This window comes from Aythya ferina, assembly GCF_964211825.1.
Source record: "Aythya ferina genome assembly, chromosome: W".
Lineage (NCBI taxonomy): Eukaryota > Metazoa > Chordata > Aves > Anseriformes > Anatidae > Aythya > Aythya ferina.
The window spans coordinates 8,933,666-8,958,810 of NC_140313.1; the positions used below are offsets into that span (position 1 = coordinate 8,933,666).

The window sequence follows — 25,145 nt, forward strand, 5'->3', positions numbered from 1 at the left end:
CCTTAGATGTGAAATGTGTCCCCTGGTCAGAGTCAATACTCCCTACTAACCCAAAAAGTGGTATTATATTTTCCATCAAAATTTTAGCTACCTTAGCGGCAGTTGCTCTCGCCACAGGGTAGGCCTCTACCCAATGGGTTAGTTGATCCACTATCACCAACAAATATTTATATCGTCCTATTTTTGGTAGCTTGATGAAATCAACCTGTACTCTTTCGAATGGCCTATATGCGATCCTCCGTCCCCCAGTAGGTGCTTGCCTCATACTTTTCTTATTTATTTTCTGACATGTTAGACACTCTTGAGTAATTTTCTGAACAATCTCATATATCCCAAGATGCCCATAAAATTTTAAAAACTGATCACTCAAAGCTCGAGTTCCCCAATGGGTTTGCAAATGCATCTGAAATAGCAGCTTCTTTGCTTGACTCTTAGGCAGTATCTCTCTGCCATCTGGCAGGATCCACTTTTCTCCCTCCTGCTCAAAAGATTGTAATAATTTTTCCAAAGTTTGTTCAAACAGGTTAGGAGACTCAGCAAACCCCCGTGGTAGTACTGTCCATCATAGCTGCTGGGTCCTTTTGCTGGGTCCTCTCATTCAAAAGCAAAATAATCCCTAGATTTTTCTTCTAATGGACATGCCCAAAAAGCATCCTTCAGGTCTATTATACTATACCAAATATGTTGTGGGGTCAAATGATTTAATAGAGTATAAGGATTTGCCACTACTGGGAATTTAGTCACCATTCTTCAATTTACAGCTCTTAGATCTTGGACCAATCGGTGTGTCCCATTAGCTTTCTTTATGGGTAATATAGACGTATTATGGGGGGACATACGTGGTTCTAAAGTCCCTCCTTGTAATAGCCGGTCTATGACTGGTTTTAATCCCTTCCTTTCTTCTAAAGGAATGGGATACTGTTCTACTCTTATAGGTTTCTGGAGTTCTGTTATTTCTACCATTAGGGGTTCCATTTCCAACTTTCCCAATTCCCCTTCCTTATACCATACTCGGGGATCTATATCGCCCTTATCTTCTTTTGTTAATGTATCTAACCGGATTTTCCCATTCTCCCCTACAAGCTTTAAGCCCATTTTGATAATCAAATCCCTCCCCAATAGCTTATATTCTGCTTCTGGAACAAGCAAGAGATCATTAAGACCCACATAGGTCTCAGATTCCACCTCAATGCTTTCTAGTATTGACACAGGGAAGGACTCCCCTTTTGTCCCTACCACAGACATTTGCTTTTTCCCTTTTTGAGTCCCCTTGGTATATTCTGAATAGTCACTCTTTTGGCCCCTGTATCTACCAGAAACCGAACTTCTTCTTGTGGGGACCTATTAATAACTTTATCAAGGGCTCTGTAGATGTTTGGGTCCCCAGAAGGTATAGCCCCTGACACACCTAATCTTATTTAAACATTTTCTAAGGTTGGTTATGTGGAGGAGGCAAATTATCAAGGGGCTCCCTCTCCTCCTTATCTTCTTCATCCTCCTTTTTGTAATTAAATTAAATATATGAGTGGCGGGTGATTCTGTTAGTCCCAACCAGGCTGCAGCATACTTGTTCTCTTCCGGATTCACGGGTATTCTACTACTAACATACATGTTCAATGCCTGACAGACCCAGTCCTCCGTGGACCCAAATATTGGCCAAAATACATGGAGTCTTAAGGGTTCTTTTGGCCATTTAACCATACAAAATTAAATCATTCTCGCCTTATGTTTAGTGCTTCTAAAACTATCACAATATCTTAACATTAGCCCTAAGGGACTATCCGGTGGAATATCTGGTAATTTTTCCCCCTTTTTAAACCAGAGGCCCCTCCTTGAACCTCCCGAGTCTAAGGATCTGCTTTGTCCCTGACCCATTCCTGGAACTTCTTTTTGTAATAAATGTCTAAGTCCCAAATAGGATTACAATCAAAGTTTACAATTTATTAAAGGAATAGAGGTAAGCAAACAGCGCTGGGTGCACTGGGAGTCTCTGCTCCACCAAGAACACACACCAGTTACATCAGGCGGCTGTTTTTTATGCTCCTAGGCTAATACATATTCATTACTACTTCTGGAAAAGTCGGGGTTATTATAATTAGTTCCCGGAATCTGAACCCTCATTCTGGCGCATGCGTATGTCTCTGGTGGTCCCTCTGGGGGTTTCTCGTGCTGAAAGCTTGTAGTCTTCCTCCCAGGCTTTGTCCTTGTCCTTCTCCTTTGTCCATCTTGGCCGGATATCAGAGACTTGTGCAGCGTTCCCTGCAAGCTTTGTCTTTTAGTTGTCCTTTGGCTTTCCCCTTCTCCTTAATCTCTTCGCCAGATATCAGAGACTTGCGTAGTGTCCCATGCAATAGTCATAATAGTTAGCAGCTATTCTGAAACTCCTTTGTTCTCTTATCCTCTATTGACACGAATTGCTGGACCATTCTTTTGCAAGATACAAGAACTATATACATTAACGACTCTGTTTTTCTTAGACTTGTGGTTATACAAGGGTATGTAAGACAGAAGGTCACATTTCATCATATCATGCAGCCTTAGCATTGTTCGATATTGACATGAATCAGATGAACACATTTCACATTTTTATACAAAAAAGTTCCGAAACTCCTGGCTGTGCCTGTATCTAAACATGTCTTGTAAGTGTTATCCCACCCACGAACACTTAGAACGATCACTTCGGTCCTTCACCGGCTGAGTCCCTTGCGTGATACCGGAACTGTGGTTAGAAGACCTCCGCACTCGCTTTGGAACTGAGTTCCGTCTCAATCACACCCTTACACACAGTCACACAACCGAATCCACCCAAACGAACGGCATACTCATGAAATGATAAATCTTCGTTTGGATCTTTGTGCGCAGAATTAAGGGTTTAAACCAGAGGAGGGGAGAGCTCTTTCTTCTTTACTTGCCTCTTATGTTCGTAATCTGTACTGATCCTGACAAAGGGCCACAACGAAACAAGGGTGGGGGCACCTCCCTTAGCCGTTCACAGCCTCGGGACCCAAGAGGATCACGTCAGGGTCACCAAATTGTTATAAATTCCGAGTCAATTTAGCTTTATAAGATTTATTTATGGGGTCAATAAAAGGCAGGTAAACAGCGCTGGGTGCACCGGGAGTCTCTGCTCCACCAAGGCACACACAAGTTAAATCAGGTGGCTGGTTTTTATGCTCCTAGGCTCCTACATATTCATTACTACTTCTAGAAAAGGCAGGGTTATTATAATTAGTTCCTGGAATCCGAACCCTCCCACTGGTGCATGTGTATCAGTCTCCTGTGGTCCCTCTGGGTGTTTCTCGTGCTGAAGGCTCGTAGTCTTCCTCCCAGGCTTTTTCTTTGTCCTTCTCCTTTGTCCATCTTGGCTGGATGTCAGAGACTTGTGTAGTGTCCCATGCAATAGTGACAATAGTTAGCAGTCATTCTGACCCCCCCCAGATATCAGAGACTCAAGGTTTACCCTTCAAGCCCTCTATTGACACGAATTGCTGAAACATTCCTTACATATAGGTATTGTGAACTAATCCGGACAGGACTGAGACAATGGAAATGATTTCCCAGAACTCATTGTAATAAAGATCACCGTTTCAGGGAGAGGTTATGAGTATGTATAGGCAATCCCTTACCTGTGTAACCCCTTCTGTATAAATGCAAGATGAACTACTGTGGTGGTGTAGTGGGTTTACGTGGCAAGGTTTTGGTAGCAGGGGGCTATAGGGGTGGTTTCTGTGAGAAAGATCTAGAAGCTGTCCCATGTTTGGGAAGGGCCCCATTGTTTTCCAGATCTGAGCCAATAAGCGATGTTGTTTTGCGCCTCTGTGAGAGCATATTTAAGACAGGGAAAAAAACGCTGCGCCACACAGCAGCCGGGAGTGAGAAACAGCCTGCACGTGCCAAGGTCAGTGTAGAAGGAGGGGGAGAGGTGCTCCAGGCGCCGGAGCAGAAGTCCCCTGCGGCCTGTGGTGAGGACCATGGTGAAGCAGGATGTCCCCCTGCAGCCCATGGAGTACCACGATGGAGCAGGGTTCCATGCTGCAGCCCGTGGAGGAGACCACGGTGGAGCAGGTGGCCCTGCACCGACGGAGGCTGCCACCTGTGGAAGACCCCTGCCGGAGCAGATTCCAGGCCAGACCTGTAGCCCATGGAGAGGAGCCCACGCAGGAGCAGGTGACCTGGCAAGAGCTGCTGCCCGTAGGGGAGCCAGGTTGGAGCAGTTTTCTCCTGAGGGATGGACCCCGTGGTACAGACCCATATCTGGAGCAGTTCTGGAAGAGCTGCTGCCTGTGGGAAGCCCACGCCGGATCAGTTCATCAAGGACTGCATCCCGTGGGTGGGACCCCACAGCACAGGGGACGAGAGTGACCGAGAAGGAGCGGCAGAGAAGAAGTGCTGTAGACTGACCATAACCCCCATTCCCCCGTTCCCCTGCGCCGCTCGGGGGGGAGGAGGTGGAAGAGGGTGGATGGGGGGAAGGTGCTTTTGTTTTTTTTTTCCTTTGTTTTCTCACTTCTCTCGCTTGTTAGTTGTAGGCAATAAATCTTACTATCTCCTTATGCCGAGTCTGTTTTGCCGGTTACAATAATTATTGCGTGATTTTCTCGTCCTTATCTCAATCCTTGAGCCCTTTTCACATATTTTCTCCCCATTCCTCTTTGAGGAGGGGGAGTGAGAGAGCGGCTGTGGTGGAGCTCGGCTGCCCACTCGAGCGGAACCACGACAGGTGGGTGCGCACGATTGTGGTGGGACTACCCCCTGTGCTGCTCAGTGCTGAATAAACATGCCTACTTTACAGCCTTACAGGTTGTGGAGTCTCTTTTCTGCAAGTCACTAGGAGGAAAATTAACTCTAACCTAGCTGAAACCAGGACACTCAGGGTAGCAAATGTGCAGCTTGTCGGCCTCAGTGTGCACAAGAACAATCAAGTTCCCATCTTGTCACAGAGCCTAGCTGTGGTGTCTCCACTCCGCTCTACACTCCGTACAGAATCACAGAATCACAGAATTTCCTAGGTTGGAAGAGACCTCAAGGTCATCGAGTCCAACCTCCAACCTAACGCTAACAGCCCTCCACTAAACCATATCCCTAAGCTCTACATCTAAACGTCTTTTGAAGACTTCCAGGGATGGTGACTCCACCACTTCCCTGGGCAGCCTGTTCCAGTGCCTCACAACCCTTTCAGTGAAGAAGTTCTTCCTAATATCTAACCTAAAACTCCCCTGGCTCAACTTAAGCCCATTCCCCCTTGTCCTGTCACCAGGCACGTGGGAGAACAGGCCAACCCCCACCTCGCTACAGCCTCCCTTGAGGTACCTAAAAAGAGCGATAAGGTCGCCCCTGAGCCTCCTCTTCTCCAGGCTGAACAAGCCCAGCTCCCTCAGCCGCTCCTCGTAGGACTTGTTCTCCAGGCCCCTCACCAGCTTCGTCGCCCTTCTCTGCACCCGCTCAAGCACCTCGATGTCCTTCTTGTAGCGAGGGGCCCAAAACTGAACACAGTACTCGAGGTGCGGCCTCACCAGAGCTGAGTACAGGGGGACGATCACCTCCCTAGCCCTGCTGGTCACACTGTTCCTGATACAAGCCAGGATGCCGTTGGCCTTCTTGGCCACCTGAGCACACTGCTGGCTCATATTCAGCCGACTATCAACCATCACTCCCAGGTCCTTCTCTGCCTGGCAGCTTTCCAACCATTCCTCTCCCAGCCTGTAGCTCTGCTTGGGGTTATTGCGCCCCAGGTGCAGGACCCGGCACTTGGCCTTGTTAAACTTCATGCAGTTGACCTCAGCCCATCGGTGCAGCCTATCCAGATCCTCCTGCAGAGCTTTCCTACCCTCAAGCAGATTGACACACGCACCTAACTTGGTGTCATCTGCGAACTTACTGAGGGTGCACTCGATGCCCTCGTCCAGATCATCGATGAAGATATTAAAGAGGACCGGCCCCAGCACCGAGCCCTGGGGGACGCCACTAGTGACTGGCCTCCAACTGGACTTGGCTCCATTCACCACGACTCTTTGGGCCCGGCTATCCAGCCAGTTTCTAACCCAACGAAGCGTGCGCCAGTCCAAGCCAAGAGCAGCCAGTTTCTTGAGGAGAATGCTGTAGGAAACAGTGTCAAAAGCCTTGCTGAAGTCAAGGTAGACCACATCCACAGCCTTTCCCTCATCCACCCAGCGTACTGTTCCTTAGAGTCAGCACACCGGGTTCCCCCAGTGCGATAGGAAAAGGAAAGACCCATTGCAGGGAGGGTGGAGCTGAGTAAGGCAGCCCGGTCTGCTCCCTTCATAACAACTGTTGAGGGATTTTTGAAACAGCAAAGATCCCGTGGCTTGCTGCAGCTGAGCAAACCAAGCTACCAGGACAACTATGAGAAGTTCCCATGACAGTGTTCCTACATCGCCCGATTGAGGAATTTAGAAAAATATTGTTACCAGCAGCTGGCTTCAAGGACAAGGTCTACGTGACTGCTAATCACAAGGGGGATGTTTTCTTGCAGGTGGGGTTGTTTTCTTGTAGTTGTTTGAGTGCTTTTGACCAATAATCTTGTGTGAGACACTATCCACCCCTGTTAAGTTCACTATAAAAGCTAGGCTATTTGGGTAATAAAGAGAGAGCATGATCTGACCATACTGGTGTCTGTCATGCTTTCGGCCATTCTTCCTGCAACAAACAACTAGTCCAAATAAGAAAAGGTAATGGGTGATAGTAGTAGGAGACTCTCTTCTGAGAGGTACAGAGGCACCCATCTGCTGACATGATCCACTCTTGAGAGAAGTCTGCTGCTTACCAGGGGCTCGTGTCAGCGATGTTACCAAGAGATTGCCAAGCCTTGTACAGCCTAAGGACTATTATCCACTGCTGCTCTTTCACATAGGCACCAGTGATGCAACCAGGAGCAATCTGAGGCGCGTCAAGAGGGATTACAGAGCCCTGGGAGCAGCAGTAAAGGACTCAGGAGCGCAGGTAGTTTTTTCATCAGACCTCCTGGTCAAAGGGAAGGGGATTGAAAGGGCCAGTTGAATCTGGCAAATCAACAGATGGATGCAGGACTGGTGTCACAGACAGGGGTTCATCTATTTAGACCATGGGACTCTCTACGGAAAAGCTGGTCTTCTGGAAGCTGATGGGGTCCACCTATCAGAGAAGGGGAAGAGCATCTTTGGTCATAGGCTTGCTGAGCTGGTGAGGAGGGCTTTAAACAAGAGTTGCTGGAGGAGGGGAACCTCAATCTCTCCTGCTCCCAATTTGACACCAGTGTCAGTCAATGATTGTTGATTGAGATGGCCAGAGCCTGGAGGAGGGTTTTGGATCATCAGCAGAGCACCTGAAGAGCAGCACAAAGGAATTCCAACCAGTAAGGCAGCTTCATCAGGGGCTCAATTTAAATGTCTCTACGCTAATGCACATAGAACGGGGAATAAATAAGAGGAGTTAGAAATGTAGGCACGTCTGCAGGGCCATGACATCATTGGTATTGCAGAGACGTGATGGGATGGCTCTCATGACTGGAGTGTTGGAATAGAAGGATACAAGCTCTTTAGGAAAGAGGAAGGGAAGATGAGGAGGGGGCATTGCCCTTTTATGTCAATGAGTAGCTGGAGTGCATGGAGCTCTGCCTGGGGATGGATGAGGAGCTGACAGAGAGTTTATGGGTTAGGATTACAGGGAAGGCAGGGACAGGTGAAAGTAGTGGGGGTCTGCTACAGGCCACCTGATCAGGAAGACCAAGCAGATGAGGTCCTCTATAGACAGACAGCAACAGCCTCATGTTCACATGCCCTGGTCCTCATGGGGGACTTCAACCACTCTGACATCTATTGGAGGGACAGCACAGCAGGGTATAGGCAATCCAGGAGGTTCCTGGAATGCATTGATGACAACTTCATTCTCCAAGTGATAGAAGAGCCAACGAGGAGAGGTGCTATGCTGGACCTCATTCTCACAAACAGGGAGGGACTGATGGGGAATGTGAAACTCAAGGGTAGCTTTGGCTGCAGTGACCATGAAATGGTGCAGTTTGGGATCCAAAGGGCAGCAAGCTTGTTACCCTGGATTTGGGAGAGCAGACTTTGCCCTCTTCAGGGATCTGCTTAGTAGAGTACCATGGGGCAAAGCTCTGGAGGGAAGAGGGGCCCAAGAAAGCTGGATATTCCAGGATCACCTCCTCAAAGTTCAGAAGCAAAGGATCCTAACAAATAGGAAGAAGATAAGAGGCAAGCTGCCTCAGTTCTAGTATCGACTCCAGCAACATATGTGGAGTCAGTGACAATGTTGATAAGACAACTCCATTTTTCAAAAACTGACTACGGCTGCTAATTCTACAATTTGTGGTGATCCTTTCACAACATGTACATCGGACTGCCACCAACCATCAGTGTCTCTCCATATTATAACTGAGTTCCCTGTTAGTCCAGATCCATCCATAAATACAGTAAGAGCATCTAGAGGGACAGGACTACATTTTGGGATGTCTTGAAGTGGCAATGGGGACTGCAGAAATTTGTAACCAGGGGTGTGAATGGAAACTGTACCTGTGAAGCCTTCCAGAGCTGTTTGGAAAAAGAGCAAGGACTGTAACAGCCATTGTAACATCTGCATGGGTAAAGGTAATATTAATGGTGATGGATCTTGACTGCTCAGCGCCAGCAACCTCTGTCTACCCTTTATGATTAATAATGCTAACAATTTGATTTTAGTAGATATGGTCTTTCCAAATTGATGAAGTAAAAAGACCCATTCAATAATTCTGAGTGGGTCTTGCACAGAGCTGTGCAACTCTTCTTCCCACTGGAATATGAGGCCATATGGTTGAAAAAATGAATCCAAGATTATTAGTTGGAATGGGTAGTCTGGGTGGTAGCGCTGAGCTTTTCTGGTTGATATTGCTGTGGCCATCTTTTGAAGGGCAGTCAGAGCCCCTGGACATAGCGACTGGGCAGATCCCAAAGCCAGATCCCCCTTCAATAGGGAAAAGAGGGTGTGTAAGTGATCCCTAATAGGGGATGAACCCAGTTTATGGTGCCTAGCAATTTTTGCATATCATTCAAAGTTTTTATATTCTGGGAGATCTTTAAATTCTGTGGGACTACACTTTGCTCCAAGATACGCCATCCCAGATAGTGCCACAGGGCAGATTTCTGCACCTTTTCAGGGGCTATAACCAAATTGAATATAGTGAGGCTGGAGACCACAATTTGCAACGTCTCCTGAATTTCAGACTCTGTCTTTGTGGCCATGAGAATAAATAATGTAATGGTATATGAGCGCCCAGGGATCTTGCTCCCTAGTGGGGCTGAGGGGCCTTGCCACAGACCATTGACAAATCATAGGGTTATTTTTCATTCCCTGCGGGAGCACCATACAGCAATATCGGGCACAAGGCTCAAAAACATCAGTGGAGGGCACTGAGAACGCAAAACGCAGTGCATCAGCAGGGTCTAGGGGAATAGTGAATAAACAATCTTTTAAATCTATAATTGTTAGATGCCAGTTCATGGCAATCATTGTGGGCGAGGGCAAGCCATGCTGTAAGGCCCCCATATTTTCCATTGCAGCATTAATCTGATGGAGGTCATGCAATAGTCTCCATTTGCTGCTTTTCTTCTGAATGACAAACACTGGTGAATTCCAGGGGCTAGTTGTTGGTACAATGTGCCTCACCAACCAGTTTTTCAATAACAAGTTTGCAGAGGTGATGCAGCTTTTCCAACGCCAGGGGCCCTTAATGGATCACCTGCTGGCTGTCCCAGATATTCCAATGCCTTTTGTTCGCAAAGCTGCTGCCACTGCCCATGCCAGAGCATATATTGGGTGGATGTGAGGGACATCTGGGATAATGTTTTACAGTCAAAATGTCATAGATTGTAACTCCTCATGATGGATCCTAACAGATTTGTGGTGTAAGGAGAGGAGAGTCCAAACTCGAGCACTCCTCTTCGCAATTCTTTAACCACCGTGAAGTTCAAAACCTCCCAGCACGGTTGTTGATTGACGTCATAGATTACTGGGTAAACACCACAAGTTTGCAGTTTGGTCAACATCTGTACATCCCCCGCCTTTTCAGCCTCTCTACGGACCTCCTGCCACACATGATGCAGATCAGGGGGAAACTTGTCCGTCTCCTTTTCTGGATCAATTGGTCCCGGATTAAAGGGGTCATCATCATCATCCCATTCCTCCTCCTTCCTCAAGTCCGCAGCTGCCACTACTGGGGGAGGGGGAGGCGTCACAGGGGGTGTCACAGGGGATGGGGGAGGCGGTGCAGTCACGGGATGGGACTTCTGGGGAATGGTCCCACTTCATGTTGGCTCCTTGGCACTGACTTGTTTTTTCAACGCTTCAAACACTACTCTCCAGGGTCCAAGGAGTCCAGCTGCCACTGCGTCAAATCTTGTGTCTGCATCCCATAACTTAACTCTGGCCTCATCCCATTTCTTGGGGATATAAATATTAGCTGAGTCTATTCCGGAGGTTTCTGCTGCAACCCACCTCAAGAGGCGCTTGAGATTGTTACCCTCTATCATCACATTATTTTTCTTTAGTATTAGCTTGAACATCCTATGCACTGCTTTCTCTTCCGCGGAAATATTAGCACCCATTGTTCCTCATTGCTCACCTCTGTCCTGCAGAGATGATGAGTGTGACATCACTCTCTTGTTTCCTTTCAGCAGCTGTGCTTTCCTGCTTCCTTTCAGCAGCTTTGAAGTTCCACAGGGCTTGCCACTGGTTTGGTCATTTCTTGGCTCCTCTATTCTGGTCCCTGATTGGGCGCCATTTGTGGCAATGAATGCACAGACTGATGCAAGTTGCAAGCGAAGGAAAGAAAAACCTTTTTATTGTCTCTACCTCTGCTCTTTTATATTTGTCCCGAGATAGCACAATACCATAGAAACCTCCTAGCGACAGAATACAGCCTACGTGCACTTTGTTACTTTCTCACTGCCCGAGGTTGGCAATCTCACGGTAGCACTTATATTACAAAAAACAGCCTTTTGATGCTTTCCCAAGTTCCTCAATCATCACGTTCCCAGGGCTTTCTGTCGACCAAAGCGACAAGACTTCATTGCCTATCCAAGTTTATATACACCTCTAGCCCCACAGACTGCATCAGTTGACAAGGCAAGACTGACCGATGTCACCTACCTGGACTTCTTCAAGGCCTCTGACACACTCTCACATGACATCCTGTTCTCCAAATTGGAGAGATGGATTTGATGTGTGGACTATTCAGTGGATAGGGAATTATCTTGAAGGTCTCACACAGAGAGTCGTGATCAGTGAATCTATGTCCAAGTGGAGGCTGGTGATGAGCGATGTACCGCAGGGGGTCTGTCCTCAGACCAGTACTGTTTAATATCTTTATCAATGACATAGTCAGTGGGATCGAATGCACCCTCAACAAGTTTGCAGATGATACCAGGCTGAGTGGTGTGGTTGATACCAAAGAAGGAAGGGATGCCATTCAAAGGGACCTGGACAAGCTTGAGAAGTGGGCCCATGTGAACCTAATGAAGTTCAACAAGTCTAAATGCAGGGTGCTGCACCTGGGCTGGGGCAGTCCCAGACATGAGTACAGACTAGGAGAATAGTTCATTGAGAGCAGCCCTGCAGAAAAGGACTTGGGAGTTCTGGTGGATGAAAAGCTTGACGTGAGTTGGCAGTGTGCGCTTGCAGCCCAGACGGCCAACTGCATCCTGGGCTGCATTAAAAGAGAAGTGGCTAGCAGGTCGAGGGAGGTGATTGTCCCCCTCTACTCTGCCCTTGTGAGGCCCCACTTGGAGTACTGCATCCAGGTCTGGAGCCCCCAGCACAAGAAGGATGTCAATCTGTTAGAATGGGTCCAGAGGAAGGCCACGAAGATGATCAAGGGGCTAGAACGCCTCTCCTACAAAGAAAGGCTGAGAGAGCTGGGGCTGTTCAGCCTGAAGAAAAGAAGTCTCCACTGTGACCTCATTGCAGCCTTTCAGTCCTTAAAGGTGTCTTATAAAAAGGATGGAGAAGGACTTGGGTAGATAATTACAGGACAAGGGGGAATAATTTTAAACTAAAAGAGGGGAAATTTAGATTAGAGATTAGAAAGAAGTTTTTTAGTCAGAGGGTAGTGAGGCACTGGAACAGGTTGCCCAGAGGGGTTGTGGGTGCCCCATCCCTGGAGGTGCTCAAGACCAGGTTAGATGAGGCCCTGAGCAACCTGATCTAGTGGGTGGCATCCCTGCCCATGGCAGGCAGGTTGGAACTAGATGATCCTTGAGGTCCCTTCTAACCCGGGCCATTGTATGATTCTATGAAGATGGAGTTCTCTGGCATTGAGAGGGTCAGGACAAATGTATTTCAAACATTCTATCAGTTTTTTCAGGATTTCACACTTATTCAGAGGTGAAGTTAAAAACCATCGGAGGGGACAACCGTCATAGGTACCTGCCCATAACACATTCTGCAGACCTAGCAATAGGAGTATGTTGGTTACCCATAGAGGGTAACTCTACTGTTACTGTGCCAGCACTGCTCAGCAGTAGGCAAATATTTGGTGTGATACTGATGCTGTTCTAGCTACAAGTGCAGAGCACAGCACTGTATGGGCCAATGCAGGGAAAGTTAACTCCATCCTAGTCAGACTCAATACAGCATCAAAGTTTGTGGATGGAGTAGAAATAACCACATTTTCTATTACCAGTGTTGGTTTAAATGTAGTGTGTTTTGCCATAATTGGATTAGCTGCAGTATCGGTAGACAGAGGTGGATTTGCAGCAGTCCCTGTCATGGAAGTTGGATTAACCTTGGTTCCAGTTTCCAGAATTGGTTGATTCACAGTGCCTATTGTTGGATTTGGATAAACCACAGGGGCTGTTGCAGGAGCTGGATTAGCTGCAGTGCCTGTCAGCAGATTTGGATTAGGCACAGTGTCTTTTACCAGAGTTAAAGAAGCCTCACTGTTTGACGCTGGAGTTGCATTAGCCACAGTGACTTGCTGGAGTTGGATTAGCCTCAGTGTCTGTTGCTGGAGTTGAATTATCCATTGTGTCCGATGCCAGAGTTGGATCAGACACAGTGCCTGTGTGGTGGTTTTACTTGGGTGGGTGGCCAAGCTCCACCACAGCCGCTCTCTCACTCCCCCTCCTCAAAGAGGAATGGGGAGAATGTTGCAGGAAGTACGGCCGAAAACACGACAGACACCAGTATGGTCAGATCATGCTCTCTCTTTATTACCCAAATAGCCTGACTTTTATAGCAAACTTAAGAGGGGCGGATAGTGTCTCACACAAGATTATTGGTCAAAAGCACTCAGACAAACAACTGCAAGAAAATAACTCCACCTGCAAGAAAACAACCCCCTTGTGATTAGCAGTCACATAGATCTCGTCCTTGAAGCCAGCTGCTGGCAACGATTTTTTTTTTTAATTCCTCAATCAGGCGATGTGGGAACATTGTCATGGGAACTTCTCAAAGTCATCCTGGTAGCTTGGTTTGCTCAGCTGAAGCAAGTCATGGCCTCCTTGCTGTTTCAAAAATCCCTCAACAGGAGAAAATGCGATGAAAGGGGCTCAAGGGTTGAGATAAGGATGAGGAGATCACACAATAATTATCATGATGGGCAAAACAGACTCAGCATAGGGAGATAGTAAGATTTATTGACTATTACTAACAAGCTAGAGAAGCGAGAAACAAAGGAAAGAAAACAAAAACACCTTCCGCCCCATTCACCCTCTTCCACCTCCTCCCCCTGAGTGGTGCAGGGGAACAGGGGAATGGGTGTTATGGTCAGTCTATAGCGCTTCTTCTCTGTCTCTCCTTCTTGATCACTCTCGTCCCCTGTGCTGTGGGGTCCCTCCCACGGGATGCAGTCCTTCCTGAACTGATCCTGCATGGGCTTCCCACAGGCAGCAGCTCTTCAAGAACTGCTCTAGATAGGGGTCCGTACCATGGGGTCCATTCCTCAGGAGCACACTGCTCCAACCTGGGTCCCCTACGGGCAGCAGCTCTTGCCAGGTCACCTGCTCCTGCGTGGGCTCCTCTCCACAGGCTACAGGTCCAGCCCGGAATCTGTTCCAGCAGGGGTCTTCCACAGGCCTCAGCCTCCGTCGGTGCAGGTCCACCTGCTCCACCGTGGTCTCCTCCACGGGCTGCAGCGTGGAACCCTGCTCCACCGTGGTACTCCATGGGCTGCAGGGGGACATCCTGCTTCACCATGGTCCTCACCACAGGCCGCAGGGGACTTCTGCTCCGGCGCCTGGAGCACCTCTCCCCCTCCTTCTATACTGACCTTGGCGTCTGCAAGGCTGTTTCTCACTCCTCTCACTCTCCCAGCTGCTGTGTGGGGCAGCCTTTTTTTTTTTCCCCTGTCTTAAATCTGCTTTTACAGAGATGCAAACAACATCGCTTATTGGCTCAGCTCTGGTCAGCAGCGGGGCACTTACTTAACATGGTGCAGCTTCTAGATTCTTCTCACAGAAGCCACCCCTATGGCCCCCTGCTATCAAAACCTTGCCATGTAAAGCCACTAGAGCCTGTTGTTGGATTTTGATTAGGTACAGTGCCTCTTGCTGGAGTTACATTAGCTACAGTGTCTGTCACCATATTTGGATTACTTGCAATGCCTTTTGTGGAAGTTGGATTAACACAGTGCCTGTTGCTCAAATTGGATTAGTCAGTGCCTGTTGCCATAGTTGGATTAATTGCAGTTCCTTTCACCTGAGCGGGATTAACTACAGTGTCTGTTGCAAGAGCTGTACCGTAGTGCTGTTGTGAGAGTTGCATTAGCCATAGTTTCTGGTGCAGGAGTTGGATTAGCCACAATGCATGTTGCCAGAGTTGGATGAGTCACAGTGACAGTTGTTAGTTACAGTGCCTGTAGCGGGATTTAAATTAGTCACGATCACTAATGCTGTAGTTGGATTAGGTGCAGTGCCTGTCACCAGAGTTAAGTTAGCCGCAGTTAAATGATTCACAGTGCTTGTTGCTGAATTTGAATTAGCCCCAGTGCCTTTTGCAGGACATAGATTACATGCAGTGCCTGTTGCTGGACTTGGATTAGACACAGTGTCTGCTGCCAGAGTTCAGTTATCCTCAGTATCTGTTTTGGGAGTTGGATTAGCTGCAGTGCCTTTTGCAAGAGTTGGATTAGCCACAGTATCTGTCGCTGGAATTGGATCAGATGCAGTGCTTGTGGATGGAGCTGTATTAGCTGCAGTGTCTTTTGACAGAGTTACATTATCTGAAGTGCCTGTTGTAGGAGTTGGAATTATCTGCAGTGCCTGTTGCTGGATTTTGAGTAGCCCCAGTGCCTGGTGTTAAAATATAATTAGCCACAGTTTCTGTCTCAGAAGTTGGATTAGCCACTGTGTGAATCAGCACAAACAGGCAGCAAGAACAACCACAGACCCACAGCTAAAATGCAAAGAGTAGATTTATTCTTGTTACCTCACCAACTGGGGGATCCCCAGAGCAACACCTGAGTAGAGGCACATGAGCGAGGATGCAGGAACAGTTAAACAGGGTCCATGCTAGAAGATAATCAGCCTGCTGTTTACACCTGTTGTGAGAAAAATCTCAATAATTTTCTTAAGACAGGATCTTCTGTGAAGCCATTTTATTCGCGATTGCAGTGGCGGGCATCCTGGAAGCAGGAGCGCACAGTAAAAGTTTATCATAACCTTATATTCCCTATTACCTGACACCTGATTTCTCCCATTTCCTCATTGGCTGAGAACTTGTGGTGGTTTTACCATGCTAGGCAGCTAAACACCACAACCGCTCTCTCACTCCCCCTCCTTAGATGAGGAGGGGAAGAAGTAAAGTAAAGAACAACTCATGGGTTGAGATAAGGATAATTGAATTAAAGGGAAAAAAATATATATTATTATTATTAAGGAAAGATTATTATTAACTAAACAATTTAACTAAAGGGAAAAAAAAAGGGAAAGGGGAAAAGGGAGGGGGAAAGGGAAAAAAGGGAGGAAAAACAAACAAACAAAACAAATAAAGGCTATGTGGAAGTGCAGAGGAAAGAAATTACTCTCTACTTCCCACAAATGAGCGATGCTTGACCACGTCCTTGAAGCAGGGCCTCAACGTGCGTAGCCGGTGTTTGGGAGGAAGACCGACGTTTTCACAACGAGAGCCCAGCCTTCCCCTCTTCTTCCTGTTTCCACCTTTTATTGCTGAGTGTGACATCATACGGTATGGAATATCCCTTTGGTTGGTTGAAGTCAGCTGCTCTGGTGATGTTTCTCTTCTCACTTTTTTGCCCACCCCCTAGGAGGGTTAGAGAGAGTCCTGATGCTGTGCCAGCGCTGCTCGGCAGTGACACAACACTGGTGTGATACCACTGCTGTTCTAGCTACAAGTGCAAAGCACAGCACTGTATGGGCTGCTGCAGGGAAAGTTAACATCCCAGCCAGACCCAGTACAGTACAAGTTCACAACCTACTCGATGCACTTCTATAACATATATGTACAATTTTATTTGCCCTGCTGTTAATTTCTCCTTTTCCCTTTTTTTCCTTCTTCTCTTGTGACTAGAGGGCCCGTGATTTTTGTTTTTACTGATTTCGTACTGCTCATCCTGTTTTTCTTATCTATCCTCCTTATTTTGGGACAGTGGGACCTTCCCCTTATCTACTTAACATACTCCCCACTGCTATATAACTGTCATGCCTGCACAATCACTTTTGAATACACAAGGTTAGTGGAATTTTCCACTGCAAAAACACAACTTTGTTTCTCACATCACCCAAAATCTGCCCCTGGCAGAAAGCACCAGGGGAGATTTGAGTTTGACCTCCAGGGTTTTGGAGCTGAGGATACAGAGGATTCATAACCTGCTGTAATCCAAATGAAAAATAGATATTGGCAGCATATGAAGGGGTTCGAACTGCTTTGGAAGTGGTTGGTAATGAAGCACAACTCCTCTTGGCAACCCGATTGCTGGTGCTGGACTGTATGTTCAAAGGAAGGGTCCCCTCTACACATCATGCAACTGATGTGACGTGGAGTAAGCCATATGCCCTGTTCACTGATGGGTCCTATCATATTGTGGGAAAGTATCAGAGGTGAAAGGCTGCTCTATGGATACCTCTACAACAAGTCACAGAAACTGATGAAGGAGAAGCTGAATAGAGCCAATTTTCAAAAGTGAAAGCCATTCAGCTGGCTTTAGATATTGCTGAATGAGAAAAGTGGCCAGTTCTCTGTCTTTATACTGATTCATGGATGGTGGCAAATGCCCTGAGGGGGGGTGGCTACAGCAAAGGAAGCACAGCAACTGGCATAACAGAGGTAAACCCATCTGGGCTGTCGCACTGTGGCAAGATATTGCTGCCCAGGTAGAAAACCTGGTTGTAAAATTACACCACATAGATGCTCACATGCCCAAGATTTAGGCCACCGAAGAACATCAAAGGGCTACAAATATGGTGAAGGGCCTAGAGGGGAAGACATATGAAGAGCAGCTGATGTCACTTGGTTTGTTCAGCCTGGAAAAGAGGAGGCTGAGGGGAGACCTCATCGCAGTCTACAGCTTCCTCGTGAAGGAGAATGCAGGGGCAGGCGCCGATCTATTCTCTTTAGTCACCAGTGATAGGATCCGAGGGAATGGAGTCAAGCTGAGACAGGGGAGGTTCAGGCTGGATATTAGGAAGAGGTTCTTCACCGAGAGGGTGGTCATATACTGGAACAGGCTCCCCAGGGACATAGTCATGCCACCAAGCCTGTCAGAGTTTAAGAAGCATTTGGACTATGCTCTTAGTCATATGATCTGAATTTTTGGGTAGACCTGTGTGGAGCAAGGAGCTGGACTCAATCCTTGTGGGTCCCTTCCAGAATCACAGAATCACAGAATTTCTAGGTTGGAAGAGACCTCAAGATCATCAAGGCCAACCTCTGACCTAACACTAACAGTCCCCTCTAAACCATATCCCTAAGCTCTACATCTAAACGTCTTTTAAAGACTTCCAGGGATGGTGACTCCACCACTTCCCTGGGCAGCCTGTTCCAATGTCTAACAACCCTTTTGGTAAAGAAGTTCTTCCTAACATCCAACCTAAAACTTTAGCCCATTCCCCCTCGTCCTGTCACCAGGCACATGGGAGAACAGGCCAACCCCCACCTCACTACAGCCTCCTTTAAGGTATCTGTAAAGAGCAATAAGGTCGCCACTGAGCCTCCTCTTCTCCAGGCTGAACAAGCCCAGCTACCTTAGCTGCTCCTCGTAGGACTTGTTCTCCAGAAGAACAGTCTTCCAGCTCGGGATATTCTATGATTGTATGATCAAAACAACCAGCAGGTAGATCAGGATACATATAGATGGGCTCATGACTGAGGGGTGGATTTGATCACAGACATTATTGCACAGATTATCCATGAATGTGAAACGTGCTGCAATCAAGCAAGCCAAGAGGTTAAAGCCTCTTTGGTATGGAGGACGATGGCTGAAATATCAATACAGGGACTCCTGGCAGATTGATTATATTGATACTGAGTCAGAAAGGCATATTGTTCTCTCCCTGATAGAATAATAGAGCCAAATATTTAATGTTTTATGAACAGATAGGCCAAACCTTTACTATTTTTAGTTAGATAGAAGGAAGTTGAGAAACCTTATATCTCTGGTGTTACCTTACTCACTAATTAGTCAGCTTTATCTGTAAGACCATACAGAATTGTATGACAGAAGGGTGTGGGGGGGGGCATGATGACATCCTGGAAGATGTGTCCAGGAAATATCCAGGGAAATAAAGTGTCCAGCAGGACTAGCAAAGTGATTGTCCCTCTGTACTCAGCTCTGGTGAGGCCACACCTCAAGTACTGTGTTCAGTTTTGGGCCCCTCACTATGATAAAGACATTGAGGTGCTGGAGCATGTCCAAAGAAGGGCAATGAAGCTGGTGAACTGTCTAGAGAAAAAGTCTTATGAGGTGCAACTGAGGGAGCTGGGGTTGTTTAGCCTGCAGAAAAGGAGGCTCAGGGAAGACCTTACTGCATTCTACAATTACCTTGAAGGAGGCTACAGTGAGGTGGGGATCAGTCTCTTTTCCCAAGTACCAAGTGCTAAGACAGGAGGAAATGGCCTGAAGTTGCACCAGGGGAGGTTTAGGTTGGATATTAGGAAAAATTTCCTCACTGAAAGGGTTATGAAGTTTTGGAACAGGCTGCCCAGAGAAGTGGTTGAGTCACTATCCCTGGAGGTCTTCAAAAAACATGTAGATGTAGAGCTTCGTGATATGGCTTAATGGTAGACTCGGCAGTGTTAGGTTAAGGGTGGAACTGGATGATCTTAGAGGTCTTTTCCAACCTCAGTAATTGTGTGATTCTGTGTGTGATTCTAGCTGAAACCAGGATAATATCCATTCCTTATTCCATACCATCTATGTTATGCTATGCGTTCTGCACTTTCTAATACATTCCAATTAATGACCACTTTTCCTGTCCATATTTATATATATACAATATATGCACACATGCAGATATCATTTTATTAGTCAATGGGCCATCCCTCTAAAATGTCCATTGAATTTGTTTAGTTCATGACTTTGGGCTCTATCTGTCATAACAGTCTTTAAGGGCAGAAGAGATCATGTGTGGTATTGGATTGTCACATGCTGAAGCCAGTTCTATCACCGCTGTACTTGTCCAATTCTATCAAAACTCATTTATCATTATCTGGGTGACTCTTACTATAATTCCATTAACATAACATATAGTAACCATAGTAGTGATGTCCATCATACAATTCAGCTCATGGGCTATTCTCACCCAATATTAAATCCCCTTAAGGTACAGATCGAACTTCCCCATCCTTCTGCATTACCCACCAAGTGTACCCAGGCCCCTGGGCAAAAGCAGTCCTATGGATGGGTTTGCCTTTGACCAAGGCAGGAATAACTCAGACCGTCTTCCCCAGCATGTTTTTTACGTGCACTACAGGGACTTTGTCCCCTTCTACTATATGTAAGAGTTTTGATGGGGCAGGAACAGATCAATTTGACAGATCCCTCAGTTTTGACTAACCAGGTTGCCTTTGCCAAATGTGTATCCCAATGTTTGAATGTCCCAGCACCCATTACATTCAGTGTAGTCTTTAACAGTCCATTGTATCGTTCAACTTTCCCGGAGGCTGATGCATGATAGGGGATGTGATACACTCACTCAATACCATGTTCTTTGGCCCAAGTGTTTTGGTTGTTTTGGAAATTAGTCCCATTGTCTGACTCTATTCTTTCTGGGGTGCCATGTAGGACTTGCTTTTCAAGGCCCAGGATAGTGTTCCGGGTGGTGGCATGGGGCACAGGATATGTTTCCAGCCATCCGGTGGTTGCTTCCACCATTGTAAGTACGTGGCGCTTGCCATTGCGGGTTTGAGGGAGTGTGATGTAATTAATCTGCCAGGCCTCTCCATATTTATATTTCAGCTATTGTCCTCCACACCAAAGAGGCTTTAAGTGTTTGGCTTGCTTGCTTGCTTGCTTGCAGCACATGTTTCACAGTCATGAATAACCTGTGCTACAGCGTCCATGGTCAGGTCCATCCCTCAATCATGAGCCCACCTGTATGTTGCATCTCTACCTTGATGGCCTGAGGTGTCATGGGCCCATCAGGCTATAAATAATTCACCCTTTTGTTGCAGGTCCAGGTCCACCTGAGCCACTTCAGTCTTACCAGCCTGATCCACCTGCAGGTTGTTCTGATGTTCTTCAGTAGCCCGATTCTTGGGCACATGAGCATCTACATGACATACTTTAACAACCAGGTTCTCTACCAGGGCAGCAATATCTTGCCACAGTTCAGCAGCTCAGATGGGTTTACCTCTATGCTGCCAGTTGTTTTGCTTCCATTGCTGTAACCACCCCCACAGGGCATTTGCTACCATCCATGACTCAGTATAAAGACAGAGAACTGGCACTTTTCTCATTCAGCAATATCTAAAGCCAGCTGGATGGCCTTCTGTTAATTGGCTTGATTCACTTTCTCCTTCAGCAGTTTTGGCAACCTCTTGTGTAGGACTCCATACAGCAGCCTTCCACCTCCGAGGCTTTCCCATAATACGACAGGACCCATCATTGAACAGGGCATATTTCTTCTCATTTCTGGTAGCTTGTTATACATTGGGGCTTCTTCAGCACGTCACGTGATATTCCAAAATATTTGCCTTCTGGCCAGTCCACAATCACTTCTAGGATTCCTGGGCAACTGGGAGCCCAGTGTGAGATTAGTGCAACCCACTTACTCCACGTAGCATTAGTTGCATGCTGTGTAGACAAGCCCTTCCTTTGAACATCCAGCCCAGTACCGGCAGTTGGGGTGCCAAGAGGAGCTGTTCTTCAGTACCAACCACTTCCAAAGCAGCTCAAAACCCTTCATAAGCTGCCCATCTCTCATTTTCAGTTGGAGTATAGCAGGCTTTGGGTCATCTGTACCGTATCCACGACTCCAAAACCCTAGGTGGCAACCTCGAGTCTCTCGTGGTACTTTCTGCAAGAGCCTCCAGGTGGGGCCATTCTCCCTGGCTACAGTGTAGCGCACTTTTTTAAAAAAATCTCTTGGACCCAAACTGGCCAAACGGCTACTGCATGAACTACCTCTCGTTTAATTTGTTCAAAGGCTTGTGGTTGCTCGGGGCCCCATTTGAAACTGTTCTTCTTCCGGGTCTCTTGATAGACAGGGCTTATAATCAGACTGTAATTGGAATGTGCATTCTCCCATGACACCTAAGAAAGCTTGTGCTTTGTTTTTGCTAGTTGGTGGAGACATACCTGTTTATTTGTTGATCACAGCCTTTGGGACCTGAAGACATCCATTTTGCCATTTTATTCCTAGAAACTGGATCTCCTGTGCAGGCCCTTTGACATTTTGTTTTATAGCAAACACAGCCTTCAGAAGGATTTGGACTATTTTCTTCCCCTTCTCAAAAGCTTCCTCTGCTGTGTCACCACACACAATGATGTCACTGATGTACTGCAGGTGTTCAGGAGCTTCCCCCTGTTCCAGCGCAGACTGGATCAGTCCATGGCAAATGGTAGGGCTGTGTTTCCACCCCTGGAGCAGTCAATTCCAGGTGTATTGGACAAGTGAAAGCAAACTGTGGCCTGCATGCTGCTGCCAAAGGGATGGAGAAAAATGCATTAGCCATATAAATTGTGGCATACCAATTGGCTGCCTTTGATTCCAGTACGTATTGGAGTTCTAACATGTCTGGCACTGTGGCGTGACTTCATTCAGGCCACAATAGTTCACTGTTAGTCTCCACTCACCATTAGACTTTCGCACTGGCCATATGGGACTATTAAAAGGTGAATGAGTCTTGCTGATCACTCCTTGGCTCTCCAATTGACGAATTAGCTTATGGATGGGAATCAGGGAGTCTCGGTTGTTGCGATATTGCCGCCGGTGCACAGTTGTGGTAGTGATTGGCACTTGCTGTTCTTTGACCCTCAGCAACCCTACAACAGAAGGGTCCTCCAAGAGACCGGGCAAGGTAGATAATTGTTTAATGTCCTCTGTCTCCAAGGCAGCTATGCCAAAAACCCACTTTCTTCATACTGCTATAGTTGGCTAGCTAATTCATGCGCTGTGAGTTCCAGGTCATTACTACCAGTGAGCTGGCATATGATGATGGTGTACTCCATACAAACTTCCATCACATGGGTCACTATGGAATAATTGCCTGAGGTGACTTAAAAATTATACTTAAATTCATATTTTAAAGAAAAGGTACAGCACTGAAGAAGCTTCCTGGGTGGAGTGTAGCTGTATTCCATAGAAGTTCCCTAGACTTCCAACCTTAGATGTTGACCACACCAGGGGAACTTGGTGTGCTGACTCTAAGAGGAACTATATGGAGGGTAGAGTGGAGTGGAGACACCGTGGCTGGGCTCCGTGATAAGATGGGAACTCGAAGGTACATCAGAACCTATAAACTGCACATTTTCTACCCTGGGCCAACAGCCTGCCATGTTTTTGACAAAATGCTGTCCTTTTGGTGAACTTTGTCAATTATAATATTGTTATAATACCAAAACACACCTCCATCCCAAAGGCTACCTGCCTCCAAGGTGTAACCACACCTCACTGAGCTTGCGCTTTAAATTTTTTCTAGTCTATACCTTTAAAAGCAAAGCGAGAAAATTTAGCACCAATCGTAACAAAGGTATGCATGACTAGAGTCACTCAAGCTCCACCTAAATGATAGAAAATGATATAAATTACCTTAAGGGACAGAGGATATGAAAGAAGATACTATCATGTAAGGAAAGATACCTTCTGACTTCTGGGATCAGTTGAGGGGCTGAGCCTCTCTTTCCCCCCACTGGGACACCTGTGGGTAAGATTTGAACACTTGGTTATGCCAAGTGTCTCCCCAGGAAACTTAGAAAACTCTATAGAGTCACTTTATATCTTTTAACACATTTGTAGCCAAGCTGTGTTACTCATACCTTTGGTATTCGTATGTGCTTTGCAGACAGTGAATTTATCACTGGCAATCCAAATAACCAGTGTATCTGTTGCTTTAATAAATTGCACTGCTCACTAAATCTGAGTGTGGTAGTTCTCACTGAATGTGACTGAACTCTTTAAGTGTGTCTGTGGTAGTTCATGGAATGTGACTACAGAGACTGTGTATTATGTTATTTGTGCATCCATAATCATGATAGTTCAGTATCCTAAGCGCGACCAGACTTATAATGACTAATTGGGCATCACTCCCAATTACTTTAACCTTTAACATAACAGTCACATGCACTGGAGTTTGGATCATCTGGATCTTTGGATATCTGTTCATTGTCTAGGACATCATAAATCTCTGCCAGCACAGCTAATTCCCTCAGATACTGGATACACCTGTCCATGGTGGCCCACTTGCCTGGTTGACATAAAGCATCTTCCTTGAAGGGATACCTTTCCTTCACTCCTGACAGGAGATGCCTCCAGAGGGTGAAGACTTGTGCTCCTTTTCCAATTGATTTGTCAATGCCCACTTCCCTAGCAATGGATTCCAGCTGCTTTAAACAGCACTTCTTCCAAGGTCAGGTTCTGTGCATCCCTAAGAGTAGGAAATCCAGGAAGGGGGGCAGGAGACCTGCGTGGATGAGCAAGGAACTCATCCACAAGATCAAAAGGGAAAAGGTCTATGAAATGTGGAAAAGGGGCCTGTCCTCTTGGGAGGAGTATAGAAGCATTGTCAGGGCCTGCAGGGACATGACGAGGAAGGCTAAAGCAAACCTGGAGATGAAGCTGGCAAAGGAGATAAAGGATAATAAGAAGGGTTTTTTTAAGTATGTAAACAGTAAAAGGAAGACTAGAGATAATGTGGGTCCCCTGCTGAATGAGGCTGTCCTGGTAATGGGGGATGATGAGAAGGCGGAGATACTGAATGCCTTCTTTCCTTCGGTCTTTACCTCAAAGACTCCTCACCATGGCCTCCTGGACCCTGGTGGGAGGAGAGAGAATCTGGGAAATGGAAAGCTCCCCTCTGGTTGAGGAGGGAGTGGTTCAGGAGCATCTGAGTGGGATCAATGCACACAAATCCATGGGCCCCAATGGGATGCATCAACGTGTGCTAAGGGAGTTAGCGGAGGTGATCACCGAACCACTATCATCTTTGAAAGGTCCTGGAGAACAGAAGAGGTGCCTGAAGACTGGAGGATAGCCAATGTCACTCTGGTCTTCAAAAAGGGCAAGAAGGAGGATCCGGGAAACTACAGGCCAGTCAGTCTCACCTCTGTCCCTGGAAAGCTGTTGGAACAGCTTGTTCTGGATGCCATCTCCAAGCCACTGGAAGAGAAGAAGGTTATGAGGAGAAGTCAGCATGGATTCACCAAGGGGAAATCGTGCTGGAACAACCTCGTTGCCTTCTATGATGGCATCACCAGCTGGGTTGATGGAGGGAGAGCAGTGGATGTCATCTACCTTGACTTTAGCAAGGCTTTTGACACTGTCTCCCACGACATCCTGCTAGCAAAGCTGAGAAAGTGTGGGATAGACAAGTGGACGGTAAGGTGGGATGAGAACTGGCTGACTGGCCGAGCTCAGAGGGTGGCGATCGGTGGTGCAGAGTCTGTCTGGAGACCTGTGACTAGCGGTGTTCCCCAGGGGTCGGTGCTGGGTCCGGTCTTGTTCAACATCTTCATCGACGACCTTGATGAGGGAATAGTGTCC

The 25,145-nt window shown here is 46.9% G+C and overlaps 2 long non-coding RNA genes across 2 annotated transcripts in view; one reads left to right on the top strand and one right to left on the bottom strand.

Moving 5' to 3' along the window:
• Nucleotides 1–5,088, bottom strand: part of LOC311426458 — a 113,742-nt gene extending 108,654 nt beyond the window's left edge. The window contains exon 1 of the long non-coding RNA XR_014686776.1: nucleotides 4,973–5,088. This is a non-coding gene — a long non-coding RNA (uncharacterized lncRNA). The remainder of the gene's footprint in view (nucleotides 1–4,972) is intronic.
• Nucleotides 3,874–25,145, top strand: part of LOC311426448 — a 56,669-nt gene continuing 35,397 nt past the window's right edge. The window contains exon 1 of the long non-coding RNA XR_014686766.1: nucleotides 3,874–4,720. This is a non-coding gene — a long non-coding RNA (uncharacterized lncRNA). The remainder of the gene's footprint in view (nucleotides 4,721–25,145) is intronic.